The sequence below is a fragment of the Haliotis rufescens genome, unplaced genomic scaffold (assembly GCF_023055435.1).
Source record: "Haliotis rufescens isolate VD_foot unplaced genomic scaffold, xgHalRufe1.0.p SCAF_13, whole genome shotgun sequence".
Taxonomy (NCBI): domain Eukaryota; kingdom Metazoa; phylum Mollusca; class Gastropoda; order Lepetellida; family Haliotidae; genus Haliotis; species Haliotis rufescens.
This window is the reverse complement of record NW_025963813.1, coordinates 5,254,462-5,272,514: the sequence shown is the minus strand read 5'-3', so window position 1 is coordinate 5,272,514 and position 18,053 is coordinate 5,254,462. Positions and strand designations below refer to the sequence as shown.

Sequence of the window (18,053 nt, the reverse complement as noted above, 5' to 3'; positions counted from 1 at the left end):
ATGTTTGTCTTAAGGCAACGATATGGATCAGGTGGTCAGGCGAAGGGAATTGCGTGATAGTGTGTCATCATAACCCAACAGCATAGGACGATGCTCATAATATCAATCACTGGATTGTCTGGTCAAGACTTGATTATTTACAAACCGCCATCATAAAGCTGGAATATTGCAGAGTGTGGCGTTAAACAGCTAAAACAGAGTCTACACATTGTTCAATGAATAATTCAAAAACATTAAATGGAACTAATATATTTCTAAATGACACCAGAAATGGGTTTCACACAGACACAGATCTGATTACCAAAATGCTCCTCTCTTTACATTACAATGTGTCTGAATATTTATGCATCGGGTGAGCTACAGTGCTGTTTTGTCATTGTCAAGGTTTCATTTATTACTTCAATATAAAAAAAAGTGTGCATCAGAAACATTTGTAGACTCATAGTTGCATGTCAGATTGGTAGGAGCATGACTGGTAAGTTTTGGTTTTAACAACAAATATTTGACACTGAGTGAGTGAACTGGGTTTAAAGCCCTGATGCAATTTGTCCACAGTGTTTTAGTTTAATTGGGATGAAACTCTGCATATTAAACACTTTGGTGAAACCCACGAGCACAAATATGGAGCTGAATGTTAGGCAGGGTGAATCTGGGAGTTGAATCCACAACCATATGACACCAGCATGGCAAAGGAACGCAACTCTGCCCAGTGAATTCAGCATCTGGGATGACAGGGCCATCCATCCCTGCCCCCCCAAGCAAATTAAAGTATTTCAGTACTGTAGAAGCCCATCAGCTGACTGCTTGCTACAAGAATGTGTGCTGTAGAGGTGAACATATCGCCTGAATGTTAATACCACATTCCAGGTGGGCTTCTGTGACGCTAATTTTTACCAATTTTGTGAATAAATTCTGACAAGAATGATACCCTTACAAAAGAACATGGTCATACTTGGAAGTTAAAATGAGTAGATTTCCGATTTCATTTCCTTCTGAAATCACCCAGAACTGAAGCTAAAGGAATTTTTTGGTATCTAAACACCAGTAATTGTCCGGATTTGCCTCCACCACTTTGTCCCAGGGAAGGTTTGTTTTGACTGAAGTCTCTGGCTGTTAAAGTCAGCTGACAAACAGTGTCAGCATCCTGTCAGGGGACGTCTTTCATGTTCTGATCCCTGCCGATGTGGCGGTTTAATCAATGTCTTTGCCCGGCGCCGTATAACTGCCACAGTGTTCTTGCTGGCTAGTCCCCAGTGTCGTGATGACGTCGCAATTAGAAAGGCCCAGTTGAGTCTTTCCAACCTCATTGCAGTCTACGAAATACACCACAAAATGAAATTAAGTTTAAAAGCTCATTCGTGCCTCGGCCAACTAATCACTGTTCAAAGAATATTATTAGATTTGTGATCACAACGGCGCACTGCTGCACGGCTGACAGTCGTGTTGCTCTGTACTGCGTATTGGGCAGCCTACCAGCATGGCAACAGCTCTCTAAGGTAGGCAGTGTTTATAGCCTGGTTGTTACTAGCCATTATGAACATTTATGGCCTGGTGATTAAATGATCAGTGCGTTATAATTGAAATAGGTCATGTGTGAAAACAAGCTGTAGCTTTTTATCAAAGACAGACATGTTGTATAACAAAAGCTACACAAACATGTCAGGCAGTTGAAGTGTAGTCTGGTGCTGAAAGCTAATGCCAACATACATATGTCCTGACATAGTTTCTTGTGTCAGACAAGTCTGCTGTTGATGTAGAGATAGATATATATGTATATATAAAATGTCCATAATTCCTTGGTGTGTATGTTATAAATAGGAAAAACAAAGTAACTACGATATCAAAATACTCTTCTTTGTATGAGAAGTACTGTCTCTCCTTTCAGAAATTCATGAGCGTATGTAGACGCAAGCACATGCACGCACGCACGCACCAAACACATGCAACCATCAGCTCTGTAGGCTATTTATAGTTTGCCATTTTGAAATTTCTTTGAAAAGAGAGATTTTGAAAGTGGTTATGTGTTTGTATTTTCAGGCTGTTGATGGTTAATTGCATGAATAGGCTGATGAAACGGCTTCGTTCCTCCACACACACACACACACACCTTGAAGTTTGAATTTATAGATTCTATCAACGAATTGTGCTCCCAACTTATTAAGTTTGTGTTGGAGGTAAAGGGAAAGAGAAATCAGAAATATTCCAGTTGTATCCGGACGGCCGGTAAATAATTAAATATGGACCAGACAAATCAGTTGTTGATATTATGAGCCTAATCACGTGCGGATGGTTCTCAATCAGTCACCAGGCCTGACAACCCAACTTGATTTGTTAAGTCCCTTCTTTGGAAAAGGAGTAGAATGCACAGAAGTTCTTCTAACCCAGGTCCTAATGACAACAAGCAATAGAGTGATGATCTGTTCTAACCCAGATCTTCATGGGGACAAGCAATAGAGTGATGATCTGTTCTAACCCATATCCCAATGGGGGCAGGCAATAGAGTGATGATCTATTCTAACCCAGGACTAATGAGGACAAGCAATAGAGTGATGATCTATTCTAACCCAGGTCCTAATGACAACAAGCAATAGAGTGATGATCTGTTCTAACCCAGATCTTCATGGGGACAAGCAATAGAGTGATGATCTGTTCTAACCCATATCCCAATGGGGGCAGGCAATAGAGTGATGATCTATTCTAACCCAGGACTAATGAGGACAAGCAATAGAGTGATGATCTGTTCTAACCCAGGTCTTAATGAAGACAAGCAAAAGAGTGATGATCTATTCTAACCCATGTCCCAATGGGGGCAGGCAATAGAGTGATGATCTATTCTAACCCAGGACTAATGAGGACAAGCAATAGAGTGATGATCTGTTCTAACCCAGGTCTTAATGAAGACAAGCAATAGAGTGATGATCTATTCTAACCCATGTCCCAATGGGGGCAGGCAATAGAGTGATGATCTATTCTAACCCAGGACCAATGAGGACAAGCAATAGAGTGATGATCTGTTCTAACCCAGATCTTAATGAAGACAAGCAATAGAGTGATGATCTATTCTAACCCATGTCCCAATGGGGGCAGGCAATAGAGTGATGATCTATTCTAACCCAGATCTTAATGAAGACAAGGAATAGAGTGATGATCTATTCTAACCCATGTCCCGATGGGGGCAGGCAATAGAGTGATGATCTATTCTAACCCAGATCTTAATGAAGACAGGCAATAGAGTGATGATCTATTCTAACCCAGATCTTAATGAAGACAAGGAATAGAGTGATGATCTATTCTAACCCAGATCTTAATGAAGACAGGCAATAGAGTGATGATCTATTCTAACCCATGTCCCAATGGGGGCAGGCAATAGAGTGATGATCTATTCTAACCCAGATCTTAATGAAGACAAGGAATAGAGTGATGATCTATTCTAACCCATGTCCCAATGGGGGCAGGCAATAGAGTGATGATCTATTCTAACCCAGATCTTAATGAAGACAGGCAATAGAGTGATGATCTATTCTAACCCAGATCTTAATGAAGACAAGGAATAGAGTGCTGGTAAACTGTTCTAACCCAGGTCCCAATGGGGGAAGGCAATAGAGTGCTGGTGAATAAAATTGGCACTCAATTAAAGCAATCTGTTCCATGTTTAATGGTATTCCTTCAGATGAATAGTTTCTAATTTGTAAAATTGTCCTTAATTTTATTATTCAGATAAGTCCTGAGAAATACGAGCAGTTTTCTGTTTTCTCTATTATTTCAATGTCTGAAAATTTGCCTTGTACCCTTGTTTCTGAAATTCTTTTACTGGAGTTTTTATTTCTGGAGTAGTGAAATGATGTTGTGCACCATTTGATGGGGGTTATCATTTATATGATGGGGACCTCAGCCCAGATGTCCAGTGTTGGCTGGTAGGTAGATAGTGTGAAAGTTATCAGTTAATGTCTACACCAGTCTCTCTCTCTTCATTATTAACAGTTGTGAGACAGGTGAGGTGAAGTGAAATGGGGTTTAATGTTGAGTTCAAGATTATTGCACTTACAAAGCATGTGATGTGTGTGTGTGTGTGTGTGTGTGTGTGTGTGATGTGTGTATGTGTGTACATGTGTGCATTCGTGCTTATACTAGTCAAGACTAATATTGGTTTTAATGTGCTGACCCACTGAGATACCATGCCACCGTTTAACATGAAGGCCCCACTCAGACACAGTATACTGACTCTGAGGTGACTGGTCCTTGTTTTAGCCCCATAATGCCACGTGCCAGGCAGGGAAACAACAAGTACCATCTCCAGTTATGAGTCAGAAAAGATGTCACTTTGGAATGCTATGATGTCATGATACAGTTTAAAGAATGTGCAAGCTGATGATAGTCAGATTATTATGTGGCTTGTATACAGGAAATCCTTCAGACCTTTCACCGTATATGTCCTTTTCTTGATAAGGTAGACCTGTGAAGATCTGGGATAGAATAGGTCTTCAGCAACCCATGCTTGCCGTAAAAGGCGACTTTGCTTGTCGTAAGAGGCGACTAACGGGATTGGGTGGTCAGGCTCGCTGACTTGGTTGATTCATGTCATCAATCCCAATTGCGTGGATGGATGCTCATGATGTCAATCACTGGATTGTCTGGTCCAGACTCGATCATTTACAGACCGCCGTCATATAGCTGGAATTTTCCTGAGTGCGGTGTTAAACCACAAACTCACTCACTCACTCTTGATAAGGTACATTTTTTTCTCAATTCCTAATTTGAAAAATGGCCTTTAGGCTTGATGAAATGGATACCACGTTAATTAAATACTAAGTTTGATCAATATTTACCAGAACAACTTCAATTCAGTTGATTTTTTTCCACATTATGCTAACCAGGCAAGTGCAGTTTTGATGGAAGCATGTGGTGTCATCTATTGTATCATGACGTCTTTGTATTTCAACGTGATGTCACAACTTCTAGTAAGCTCTGGTGACTAATTGCAGTGAGTGGTCGGGCTTTGAAACTTGGATGATTGCAGCTCATCATATCCCGAAAGCAAGGTTTGATGCTCATGATGTCAATCACTGAATTGTCTGGTCCAGATTACTCACAGACAGCCGTTATGTCGCTGGAATATTGCTAAGCATTGCTATTAAAACAACAAACAAACAAGAAACCATTTGAAAACAACCAAATATGAGTTACTTAACGTGTTGTTTTACTTGAAACTTAGTGTGTACCTGGCACCATGACACATGCTATTAATATTGAGTAGGCTTCAAATGGGGGCTTGCACACCCCAGCAACCCCTCATAGTAGAAGTGTTTTGACATCATGTTGATTAAACTAGGAAGCTAGGTAGACACAATTTTATGGATAACAACTTCTTTAATACTGTAAAAAGCAACGTTTCGGTATAGATCCTTATACCGTTGTCAAGCATTAAAGTATTAAAGAAGTTGTTATCCATAAAATTGTGTCTACCTTGTCATCTGTCAACTTCTAAGTAATGCCTATCAAACAATTTAAACTAGAAAGCTGGCATTGCAACATTGAAATTGTCTCATTTTCACATACTGCACGAATTACAGTCTAGACCTCGACTGAAAATAGGTCCAAGACTATAAGGCACAGTTTCTTTTTAAGGATGTCCATTGGCCTGATTTTGTGTTCCCTACACAACTCAAACTGACGTGTATCGTGAGTCTATCGCGAGACCTTTAACAGCATGCTTAACAACATATTAATGTCGCTCTGGCCAAAATGAAACATTGAAGCTGAGGTGAGTAGACTAAGTGAGTGAGTGAGTATGGTTTTACGCCGCTTTTAGCAATATTCCAGCAATATCACGGCGGGGGACACCAGAAATGGGCTTCACACATTGTACCCATGTCAGGAATCGAACCCGGGTCTTCGGCGTGACGAGCGAACGCTTTAACCACTAGGCTACCCGACCGCCCCGAGTAGACTAAGAGTCAAATAGTCAGACATATTGCAATACAAATATAATTGGAATTAATTCCCATTTTACAAAAGGTCACTCAGTGTGTATGGCAAAAGTTAATGAGAGTAGCACAGTAATGTTCTTTAGAAATGACATCACTGCATTGTAATCTCATGCCATGGCCTCATCGGGGCGGTCGGGTAGCCTTCTGGTTAAAGCGTTTGCTCGTCACGCCGAAGACCTGGGTTCGTATCCCGACATGGGTACAATGTGTGAAGCCCATTTCTGGTGTTCCCAGCCTTGATATTGCTGGAATATTGCTAAAAGCGGCGTAAAACCTAACTCACTCACTCACTCATAACCTCATCAGAGGAATATCACAACATGTTGGAAATTCAGGGAGTAATGTAAATGTATGTTTAATCCATGTGTTAAATATTTAGCCCTCCCACCTACAGAAATTATAATCTTTCCTTGCACGATTATGTTTGAAAAAATTAATTGTATTAACCATACTTTTATGCAAAACTGTTAACATGATGAATAATCTCCATGCCTCTGTAAAGACTGGACTTGGCACAGTCGTCAAACTGCCCGATGCAGCATAATCCACATTAATCTTTTTCAGCTGGAAACTTAGATTTAATCATCTCGATTTTAGAAATACCTATCTTAGAAAAGGTAGTTGTGTAGCTACAAGTTGAAAATATAACTTGGGCCCAAACACTAAAAAGATTTAATGTGAAAAGAAACTAATGGCACTGCAAACAATGTCAGTGAGTTGAGAAATCACCTGAGACTTCTTCGTCAATCAGGGATGGCAGGACAGACCAGTGGGGAGGGTCTTTTCAATAACATCATCACTACTTGATAGATATCATATAGTTGGAGAGCGGTCAGGTAGCCTTGTGGTTAATGCGTTCGCTCGTCATGTCGAAGACCAGGGTTCGAATCCCGACATGGGTACAGTGTGTGAAGCTCATTTCCGGTGTCCCCACCATGATATTGCTGGAATATTGCTAAAAGCGGCGCAAAACCATACTCACTCATGTGGTCAGAAAAGTGAAATGGACTACTTTTAGTTGAGATTACTTACGATTATGTAAAATAATTTTGTTGCGAGTTTATTTCTTGAAAGTGTTGGGTACAATGACAGAGAGTTAACAGTTAAAATATGGTTAATATTTGGTCAATTTATTAATATTTGGTTTTCAGATTTCACAAATGTGGATTAAATTTCAAAAGTATGTCTTCTTGATCTTTCTGACAACTTATTTCAGTAAGGAAAAAACTTCAAAGTAAAGACATATAAGATAACAACCCTTTGATTTGTTTTTTAAAACAAGGTAAATCCAATTGATCTTTCTTGGAAAAAAGCATCCATAAACCATGTCGTTAAAAAAGATACCTTATTATATTTATCCACTATCAATGTTTTTTTTTTATTTGGTATCATGTGGAGGAGGATTATAAGCATCTTGGAGTCACAGTGTTTTTAGTTGACAGAGGTAATGTGATAGGAGGAGTACTGTGGAGTTTCATGATTATGATGGTAATTGGGAAAATTGATGTTGTCCCATAGTGTTCAGTATTTGATTGTCATCAACCCATGTATTTTCAGCATAACTTCTGGATCCAGATCTATTTAGCTGAAGTCATGTATGTTTTATCCCCGCATTTTGAATTATGGCAGAAGCTTTTAAATTTAAACTGTAAACTATGTGTCCTCAATTACCTGTGAGACCTTTTTGATATATCATCAGAACTGCATAGACAGCAGAATGCGGAGAAACATCTTTTAATACAATGTTTTGAAAACAATTCAATATGGATGTTGCCATGCCAAAAAGTATGATGTCAAAAACTTTTCTCAAGAAATTAAAAGTCCAGAAGATATCCGGGCTTTCAATCCCATTAAAAACTAAAAAAACCATATTCGACCAATCAGATTATAGCACTCACACTCCTATTCATCTTACAATCTCCCGAAAATCTCTTGAGATAGCAGAACAGAATATGTGTGAAAAATGTAATTACAAATTTAATTGATAAAAAAGATGCTCTCAGTCAGTGCCATAACCAGATGTGTTTTCATCACCTCTGAAATGGGGAACGGAATCTCTTCATAAGAATTGACAGTTTTGATAAATTATTCAAGAATTCACTTTTAATGTTCATTGATTTCAGCTCTGCTTGTCTCACTGAGTGTGTGAGTTCACTGGGGACAAGACACACTCTGTCACAGAGTTCATGGATATTAACCTCATCATCAGCATCATGGGCCAAAGTGGTTTATCTCTCCACAACGTGACTGCTTCCATTGTGAAACAACATGCCTTCATGCAGGATGGGATGATAACACTGGAGTAAGTGGATTAGATGCTGCAGCAGGAGCTGTAACAGTATGGGACATATACACACCAGATAGTGGTCGCTGCAGGATAAATGATGCCAACATCTTGTTGAGGAATTGCCAGCTCGTTGTGGGAGTTTGTAATTGAATAACTGGATATTGTTATCGGTATTCTTCATTACCATACTGTACAGCATTGATGACCTCGGAGGACATTGTGTCAGTGACCTAGAAGACTGCTGGGTCAGTGACCTCACGGGATGGTGCTGTGGATGTGAAGAATAAAACTCTGACTTGAGGGGTTCTTTGGGTTATTATTGCATCTAGAATGGATTATAGACAGGATTGTGCATGAGCAGTTTCCAGGACAACAGTCATGATTTCAGAATTATATACTTTGTACCTTACTCCCAGCCATCCCAAGAGTACAGTGGTTTCATCCTGACGTGGATACATTGACAGTGACACAACTGAGGCTTTGAAATTTGTTGAAACAAGAGTGAGACCTGAATGGTCCAAGAGTTAAAGATTGTGATGATCCACCAGTACAAGAGTTAAAGATTGTTATGGTCCACCAGTACAAGAGTTAAAGATCATGATGGTCCACCAGTACAAGAGTTAAAGATTGTTATGGTCCACCAGTAACATGAGTTAAAAGTCCTGACAGTCCACCAGGATCCATGGACTCATCAGATTAAATGCTTTATAAAGTCTTGATTGTACATGAACACAAAGTTGTGTCTATCTTCATTGTTCATGAACACCGCATTTTGTAAGCAATACCACACCATTTTACCACCAAGGAGGTACCTGATCTATAGCATTATTCTTTTTGGTAGGAGACATTGAAAAGTGTGAGCCATCAAACCAGTGCATCACTGTCAAAATAAGACACCAGTGTGTCACAGTGAAGCTAGGACACGATCATCCTTTAAGTGTTTTAACTGGCAGAACACAATCATGACAGCAACTGAGCAGTGGAATTACCCCATCACTCAACATTCCATCACATGACGTTCATCACATGAGTTACATGTCACAGCATGATCACAGAATTGTCCTAGCTTTGATGTCCCCCTGTCATATAGGTAAAGTAGCTACTTTTGCAGTTTTGCTTGCAGCCTTGTGTTTGTAGTTATTTCAAGTAGAATTGAGCCAGCTGGGGCCAGCTTTAATGTCCAGCTGTCAAAGTTGCGTCTGTAATTACTTCTAAAACACACACCTCCTGTAGTGATTACTGTTCTAGTTTTTAGGAAATCTCATTATAATTTTTTAGGAAAGATATTTTTTTAAACTTTTCATGATATATATAGGTCGGAATAAAAAACTTTCTGAAAAACAAGTTTTTTATGTGACAACGTTTCAAGATGCCATCGCTATACATGTGCATCGTGCTGCAAGGATCAAGAGAGGATTTCCACATACATGGTTAAATGCCAGCTTGTGATGCCATCCAAGCGCCAAGATCCTTGTTCTCCTGTGAGGAGTACTCCAGTGTGACAGAGTTGTGTGCCCACTCGGCTGTCTGATCACTGCTTTACTCTATGTCATCCAGCCAGGTCTTCTATGCCAGTGAGTAATCTTATGAATAATTGCCTATTGAATCTTTCTGTGATTGTCTTTATTGAATCTGCTTTGTTGACAGAAAAGCTGTGATCTCAGATATTTATTTGAAACAAGGATTATTATTTTGGTGGATATGATTATCTCAATGGTTCCACAATCTGTCATCAGGTATGAGTATTCTATGTGACTCTATGTAAACGCTGGTGTATTGATTTCCATCAGTATTTATGCTCATCCACTGTTGGTTATATACTTAGGATTAGGAACAGAATTCATCCCAGGTGGGAAACATCATGAATATTTATTCATTATTTGCCTACAAAATCATCACATTGGAAATAGTGTATGCAATAATAGTCTTGGTGAGGATTATGCACAAAATTAATCCCAAGTGTTAAATATCATATGCATTTATATATATTCTGGGGCAAAAGTAACTGCTATTCTTGATATTTGTCATATTGTGATGTACTTGAAGAACTCAAAACACACAAAATAATGTTATTATATGAAGATGGTAAGATATGAATTGTATCACACAGCTGATACTGATGAGAGAGAGATGTGATATATGCAGCTGGTATGATACGAACTGTGTGATATAGCTGATACTGATATCAAATGTGAAACATGCAGCTGGTATGATATGAACTGTGTCATGCAGCTGATACTGATATCAAGTGTGATACAGGCAGCTGGTGTGATATGAACTGTGTCATGCAGTTGATAGTGATATCAAGTATGATACATGCAGCTGGTTTGATATGAACTGTGTCATGCAGCTGATATTGATATCAAGTATGATACATGCAGCTGGTATGATATGAACTGTGTCATGCAGCTGATACTGATATCAAGTATGATACATGCAGCTGGTATGATATGAACTGTGTCATGCAGTTGATAGTGATATCAAGTATGATACATGCAGCTGGTATGATATGAACTGTGTCATGCAGCTGATACTGATATCAAGTATGATACATGCAGCTGGTATAATATGAACTGTGTAATGCAGCTGATACTGATATCAAGTATGATATATGCAGCTGGTATAATATGAACTGTGTAATGCAGCTGATACTGATATCAAATGTGATACACGCAGCTGGTATGATATGAACTGTGTCATGCAGCTGATACTGATATCAAGTGTGATACATGCAGCTGGTGTGATATGAACTGTGTCATGCAGTTGATAGTGATATCAAGTATGATATATGCAGCTGGTATGATACGAACTGTCTGATATAGCTGATACTGATATCAAATGTGATACACGCAGCTGGTATGATATGAACTGTGTCATGCAGCTGATACTGATATCAAGTGTGATACATGCAGCTGGTGTGATATGAACTGTGTCATGCAGTTGATAGTGATATCAAGTATGATACATGCAGCTGGTTTGATCTGAACTGAGTCATGCAGCTGATATTGATATCAAGTATGATACATGCAGCTAGTATTATATGAACTGTGTCATACAGCTGGTATGATATGAACTGTGTCATGCAGCTGGTATGATATGAACTATGTCATGCAGCTGGTATGATATGAACTGTGTCAAGCAGCTTGTATGATATGAACTGTGTCATGCAGCTGGTATGATATGAACTGTGTCATGCAGCTTGTATGATATGAACTGTGTCACACAGCTGGTATGATATGAACTGTGTCATGCAGCTGGAATGATATGAACTGTGTCATGCAGCTGGTATGATATGAATTGTGTCATGCAGTTGATACTTATATCAAGTATGATACATGCAGCTTGTATTATATAAACTGTGTCATACAGCTGGTATGATATGAACTGTGTCATGCAGTTGATACTGATATCAAGTATGATACATGCAGCTTGTATTATATAAACTGTGTCATACAGCTGGTATGATATGAACTGTGTCATGCAGTTGATACTGATATCAAGTATGATACATGCAGCTGGTATGATATGAATTGTGTCATGCAGTTGATACTGATATCAAGTATGATACATGCAGCTGGTATGATATGAACTGTGTCATGCAGTTGATACTGATATCAAGTATGATACATGCAGCTGGTATGATACGAACTGTGTCATGCAGCTGGTATGATATGAACTGTGTCATGTAGCTGGTATGATATGAACTGTGTCATGCAGCCGGTGTGATATGAACTGTGTCATGCAGCTGGTATGATATGAACTGTGTCATGCAGCTGGTATGATATGAACTGTGTCATGCAGCTGGTATGATATGAACTGTGTCATGTTGTGAGTACTGATGGTCATCTTGAGGGAACAGTGGTCATGTTAAGGAATCATGAACAGAGTCATGTTGGGTCAAAGGGGAGTCAAGTGGAGGGAAATTGGGTCATGTTGAGGAAACTAGGGCCATGTTGAGGGGAACAGTAATGTCAGGGGAACGGAGTCATGTTGGGGGATTGTGGTCTTGTTAGGGGAATTGAGTCATGTTGGGGGAACTGAGTCATGTTGGGGGATTAGGGTCATGTTGGGGGAAAGGAGTCTTGTTGGGGGAACGGAATCACGTTGGGGGAACAGAGTCATGATGAGGGGAACGGAGTCATGTTGGGGGGAATGGAGTCATGTTTGGGGAACAGAGTCATGTTGGGGGATTGGGGTCACGTTGGGCGGAACGGAGTCATGTTGAGGGAACGGAGTCATGTTGGGGGAACGGAATCACATTGAAGGGAACGGAGTCATGTTGGGGGGAATGGAGTCATGTGGGGGATTGGGGTCATGTTGGGGGGAAAGGAATCACGTTTGGGGAACGGAGTCATGTTGGGGGAACGGAGTCATGTTGGTGGGAACGGAGTCATGTTGGGGGAACGGAGTCATGTTGGGGGAACGGAATCACGTTGGGGGAACGGAGTCATGTTGAGGGGAACGGAGTCATGTTGGGGGTATGGAGTCATGTTGGGGGGAACGGACTCATGTTGGGGGGAACGGAGTCATGTTGGGGGAAATGAACAGGTGCAAGAGGATATTTCCTCGGACATAAGCGTGTTACTTGTTACTGGTGTTTATTGAGATCAATAAGCAGCTACTGGCTAGTGGGCTTTAATTGGTTGGAAGACTGCAGAGTCACAGCGGGGCACTCTGCTCTATTGGACAGCATGCTGACAAAGTGATTGGCAAAAACGCTTCTCTAGCTTATTGCTTCCCAAATCTCAAGTGACCAGAAGCAACTAGATTAACAGCCTCATTATCAGTCCTGCTAACGGGCACGTTTTCATACAGCGTGTAGAAAGCCCAGATACGTTAAGAGATAAAAGCTGTGTTGATGCTTGGGATTGGCCAGTGATTAGTTTGGCACCGTAGGTCAATACCTCTAATTGTTGGTTACTGAATGGTGTAATACGGCCCAATAGCAAGGGCTAAGTAGGGCATCCAGCAGCGATCAGGTCCGAACATCACAACATCATAAGTGTGACACAGCTACATTTGATGACACTGTTTCCCTTTCATCTATGAGCCATTGATTGATTTCACACCAGATCCCCCTTATTCTCAGCAATCAGTGTATTGTGCTGCAGCAGTCTTAGAATGTTGTGATGGGTGTAAAGTTAAAATCACTGTTATTCAGAGCAGGGAGCTGATCCAGTAAGGGACCAACCATTGTTGTTGGAGGTCATGTTGGGGGAACGGAGTCATGTTGGGGGAACGGAGTCATGTTGGGGGGAACGAGGTCATGTTGGGGGAACGGGGTCATGTTGGGGGGAACTAGGTCATGTTGGGGGAACGGGATCATGTTGGGGGGAACGGGGTCATGTTGGGGGAACGGAGTCATGTTTGGGGGAACGGAGTCATGTTTTGGAGGAACAGGGTCATGTTGGGGGAACGGAATCATGTTGGGGGTGTTCACGAATATTTGAGCATATCCTGCCGTACCAGTGGCACCCATCACAAACACATGCGAAGGCAAGTCAGTTAAAATGTGTTTTGAAGTTTTTTAAATTGTTTGACTTCTCTTTTCATACTAAAAAATTGCATATTTTGAGGGAGTTGGGTCTGGAAATGACTATTGTGATAACTATTGATATTGAAAGAAACTATTGCGATAGCTATTGATATTGCAAGCAACTATTGCGATAAATATCAATAATTTTCAGTGTATCATTTGAGGAAGATTTTAGAGTTGAATTCAACCTTGGAACTGAAGTTTCCTTTGAATGTGATAGCAATAACAACAATTAAAAAGTAAAGTTTGAGATAATACTGATTTGTATTTTCTTTACCCTAATAATTTAAGAAAAAGAAACTTACACATTACCATGTGTAAATTACTACCACTCATGATCAAAAGAAAAACAAATTTGAACAGCATCTCATGTATTATATTGAAACTGTAAAACTATGGTAAATACAATCGAAACTATCAATATTCCTAACTGAAATCGATACTATTGACCGGAAACTGATTTAACAATCAATTTATTGACTTTTAGTGCTTACCAATGGCAATATATCGACATTTCAATTTATCGTGACACCCCTATTTAACGATACTTTTAACAGTATTCCAGTTATAGCACGTCATGTCAGCTGGAAAGTCTGAAGTGATGCAGGTCTCAGACGTTTACCACTTTGGTGAAACCCATGAGCACGGTATGGTGCTGACAAATCTAGAAACATAACTGGGGCGAACTGTGATTCGAACTCACGATCAAGGGATTCGGACATGCCCAACTCTGCACAGCGAATTATTGTGTCTTTGACGACTGGGCCACCTGTGTCCCCTGTTGTGCTTTTAGCATACACATGTGTGTGGAATCAAGCGCATGATAAATATACACATGATTATACATGATTATGATTATGAGTGAGTGAGTTGGGTTTTACGCCGCTTTTAACAGTATTCTAGTTACATCATGGCGTGTCAGCTTAATATAGGAGGAAAGCCCAAAGTGATGCAGGTCTCAGACGTTTACCACTTCGGTGAAACCCACGAGCACGGGTATGGTGCTGACAAACCTAGAAACATAATCGGGGTGAACCGGGATTTGAACCCACAATCATAGGTTTCTGGCGTGCCCAAGGGACGCAACTCTGCACAGCAAATCGCGGCACCTGGGCCACCCGTGCACCCTTATGATTATGATGCATGAATGCTTACAAGGTCAGGAGGGAGGAAGGGAGTCTATTGTTTCATTATACTTTTTCTGTGCAGTGATATCTTGGACACCAAGCATGAGTTTGATCACTGTAACGATGGTAACCTATTAAAACCCTTTCAAACTCACAATTGTCTAAAGCATTGCATTTTGTCTGGCGAGAATAAATACCTCTTTAAAAGGTGAATACTTCATTGTATCCTGTACCATGCCTTTTATCTTAATTTTTTTCCATCTTAACTTTTCGATCTACTGACCTAATTTTTCACCATCAAAACCTGAAAACCAAAAATATAAAAAGTCTGTCCTTATTGCTGGAATATTGCTGAAAGTGTAAATCCATTTAATCCTTTTCTATCATAAATGTGTGGTGATATGGAGTTTAATGTCGCATTTACTGTTGCAAGTGTTGTTGTCAAGCATTATTCCACATGATTTATTGGACTTCACCTCAACAATATATCTATTAATTTTCGCAGCATGAATTTAGCTTTTTGTCTCTGGTTGGATTTCTTTCCCCATATTTTTGGGATGAGCCCACCATAAATCTTGAAAAAAATCAATGAAAAATCAATTAACAGTAAGTTTTATTTCTTCGGCTTACATCTGTCCGTCTGCTACGTGTTGTGTTCAGGTCATAATCATTTACGATATCCTCATGAATCTTGGAAAGATTTCTGCCTGTAACCCTTGCTTTTATTTTTACCTTGGTTTGGGCAAGGTAACCCTAACCCTAGCCCTAACCCTCAAAAATGTTTTTTAATGCTTCTAGTCATGGGTTATGATCCTGCCCCACATTGAAACACATAGTGGATGTGGTGTCTTTTAGGCGAGTGATTTGGCTTGAGTGAGTGAGTGAGTATGGTTTTATGCCGCTTTTAGTAATATTCCAGCAATATCACGGCGGGGGACACCAGAAATGGGTTTCACACATTGTACTCATGTCGGGAATCGAACCGGCCCCGGGGTCTTCGGCGTGATGAGCGAACGCTTTAATCACGAGGCTACCCGACCGCCCCGATTTGGCTTGAAATATGACCAGGGTTGCATACTTCACAGGGACCTCAAAATGACCTTTGACATAATTGGGGTGTAGCGCGTGAGCACACACTGTAAATATACTGATGGACATGAACAAGGGAACACTTGGTTTCAAACACAGTGAAATGACACGCTATCGTGGGTTCCCAGCCTGGTCTACCAAATACGCCTTGGAAACAATGCACACCAACACATCGCAACATTTGATTCTGACGTGTTGAATTTGTCTGCGCACTATTTCAAATGTACAGTAAAGCTTATTTGCTCATATTTTTCATTGTTCACTTATTAGTTTCCGTCAGTATATAATCGTTATTATTATTGTTGTTATTTGTGATGTATAAATGCTTACAATAACTTGCACAGCCCAAACGGTAACAGACCAACTGTAGACCAGTGAGGACCATCAAGTGACACAAGTTGAAAATATATAAGCTCACTTACCAAACTGTCCTCATGCTCTGATGCCCATTTCTGTTGTCCCCCGCTGTGATATTGCTAGAATACTGCTAAAAGTGGCGTGAAACCATACACACTCACTCACTCACTCACTCATGCTCTGATACTATATCATATTCCCACAAGACCAATCAAATATGGTACGACTTGGAACTTGGAAAAGATCTATACTTATCTTCATGAAACTTTTCACACACATCGATTACCGAAGCTGGTGGCATCATTGCCATTTCAAATAAGGGAGCAACCATTTGATTTCCAAGGGAGTGAGCGAGTGAGTGAATTTTGCTTGATGCCTCAACAGCAGTTTTGCAGCCATTTTCCAGGGTGAGGGGCGGGATTTTTTCAAAAATATTAATCAAGCCCCCAGTTTTTCTTGAATTTCTTTTACATGTGCTTTGTCATTGCCATTACCGAGCAACTGTTTCATTTTCAGCAGGGAGGAGTAAAATAATAATGAAGCCCCCCTTTTACCTTTTACTGAATACAATGTACATATGCTTCACATTGTTGTACAAAAATAATCTACCATTTTCTTGCAGAAAAGTGTCCAAAGAATACAGTTCGTTCTGTTTATTTATTTGCCAAATAAAAATAAGTGAGCACATGTTAATTTTAGAGGAAAAAAAATAGAGCTCCTGAACATAAAAAAGAACAATCCTCATCTCAAACCCAAATCCTGGACCCTTGAAATGGTTGTCCTTTAAGATGTCTGTAATTATGGCATTGAAATGGAGACAGCCATAAATATTGCAGATAAGGTATTGTTAAGAGTACAAACTCATGTCAATGTTGGTCATGTTCTTACGGACTTGGTAAAACATTGACGCCAAGTTGATTGGACGTAACTATGAGGTGGCTGGTAAAAAGCTGTCATTGTGAGCTTGTATGGCGACCCCCTCTTCTGTAATAAGCAGTCTAAGCTGGCATTGTTGCAGGGATATAAGTCTGTGACATTAACACCCTCAGACTGAAGTGCTTCTTCATGAAGGTTGATTCTGGGTGAGAAATTACTTTGTTTTCTGTCTATGTGTTTTTATTTGGTTTGACATCGTTGTATGGTTGTTTTGTTTTTAGACTTCCTCTGGTCATAGGGGGGCCCGGGTCGCCCAGTCTTCTCAGGCGCAAAAATTTGATGTGCAAAGTTGCGTCCCTTGGCATGCCAGGAACCAATGATTGGGCGTTCGAATCCCAGTTCTGTGTTTCTAGGTTTGTCAGCACCATACCCATGCTCGTGGGTTTCACCGAAGTGGTAAACGTCTGAGACCTGCATCACTTCGGCTTTCCTCCCACATTAAGCTGACATGCCGTGATATAACTGGAATACTGTTAAAAGCTGCGTTAAACCCAACTCACTCACTCACCCCTTTGGTCAGAGTAATCTATAAGCTCTTTTTAAGTGTCATTACACTGCAAATACAATGCCAAATTATGTTTATTTTGAATGCTAATTTGACATTTAACCTCCCCCTCCACACACACACGCACGCACACACGCACGCACGCACACACGCACGCACGCACACACACACCTTGATTTCATCGATGGACTGATTCAGACATTTTGATTGGATCACAATTACATGATTT

At 40.2% G+C, this 18,053-nt stretch overlaps 1 protein-coding gene across 4 annotated transcripts in view; it reads left to right on the top strand.

The window, feature by feature from the left end:
• The window catches only part of LOC124152356 (neprilysin-1-like), an 87,568-nt gene that overhangs the window by 14,979 nt on the left and 54,536 nt on the right, over positions 1-18,053 (top strand). Inside the window, exons 1-2 of one of the 4 annotated variants that reach the window (XM_046525277.2) lie at positions 1,081-1,496; positions 8,111-9,364. The gene's annotated coding sequence lies outside the window, so the exon portion shown is untranslated. Of the gene's footprint in view, positions 1-1,080; positions 1,497-8,110; positions 9,365-9,773; positions 9,849-18,053 lie in introns of those variants that run through there. The other 3 variants (XM_046525278.2, XM_046525279.2, XM_048394113.1) reach the window with 3 other exon arrangements.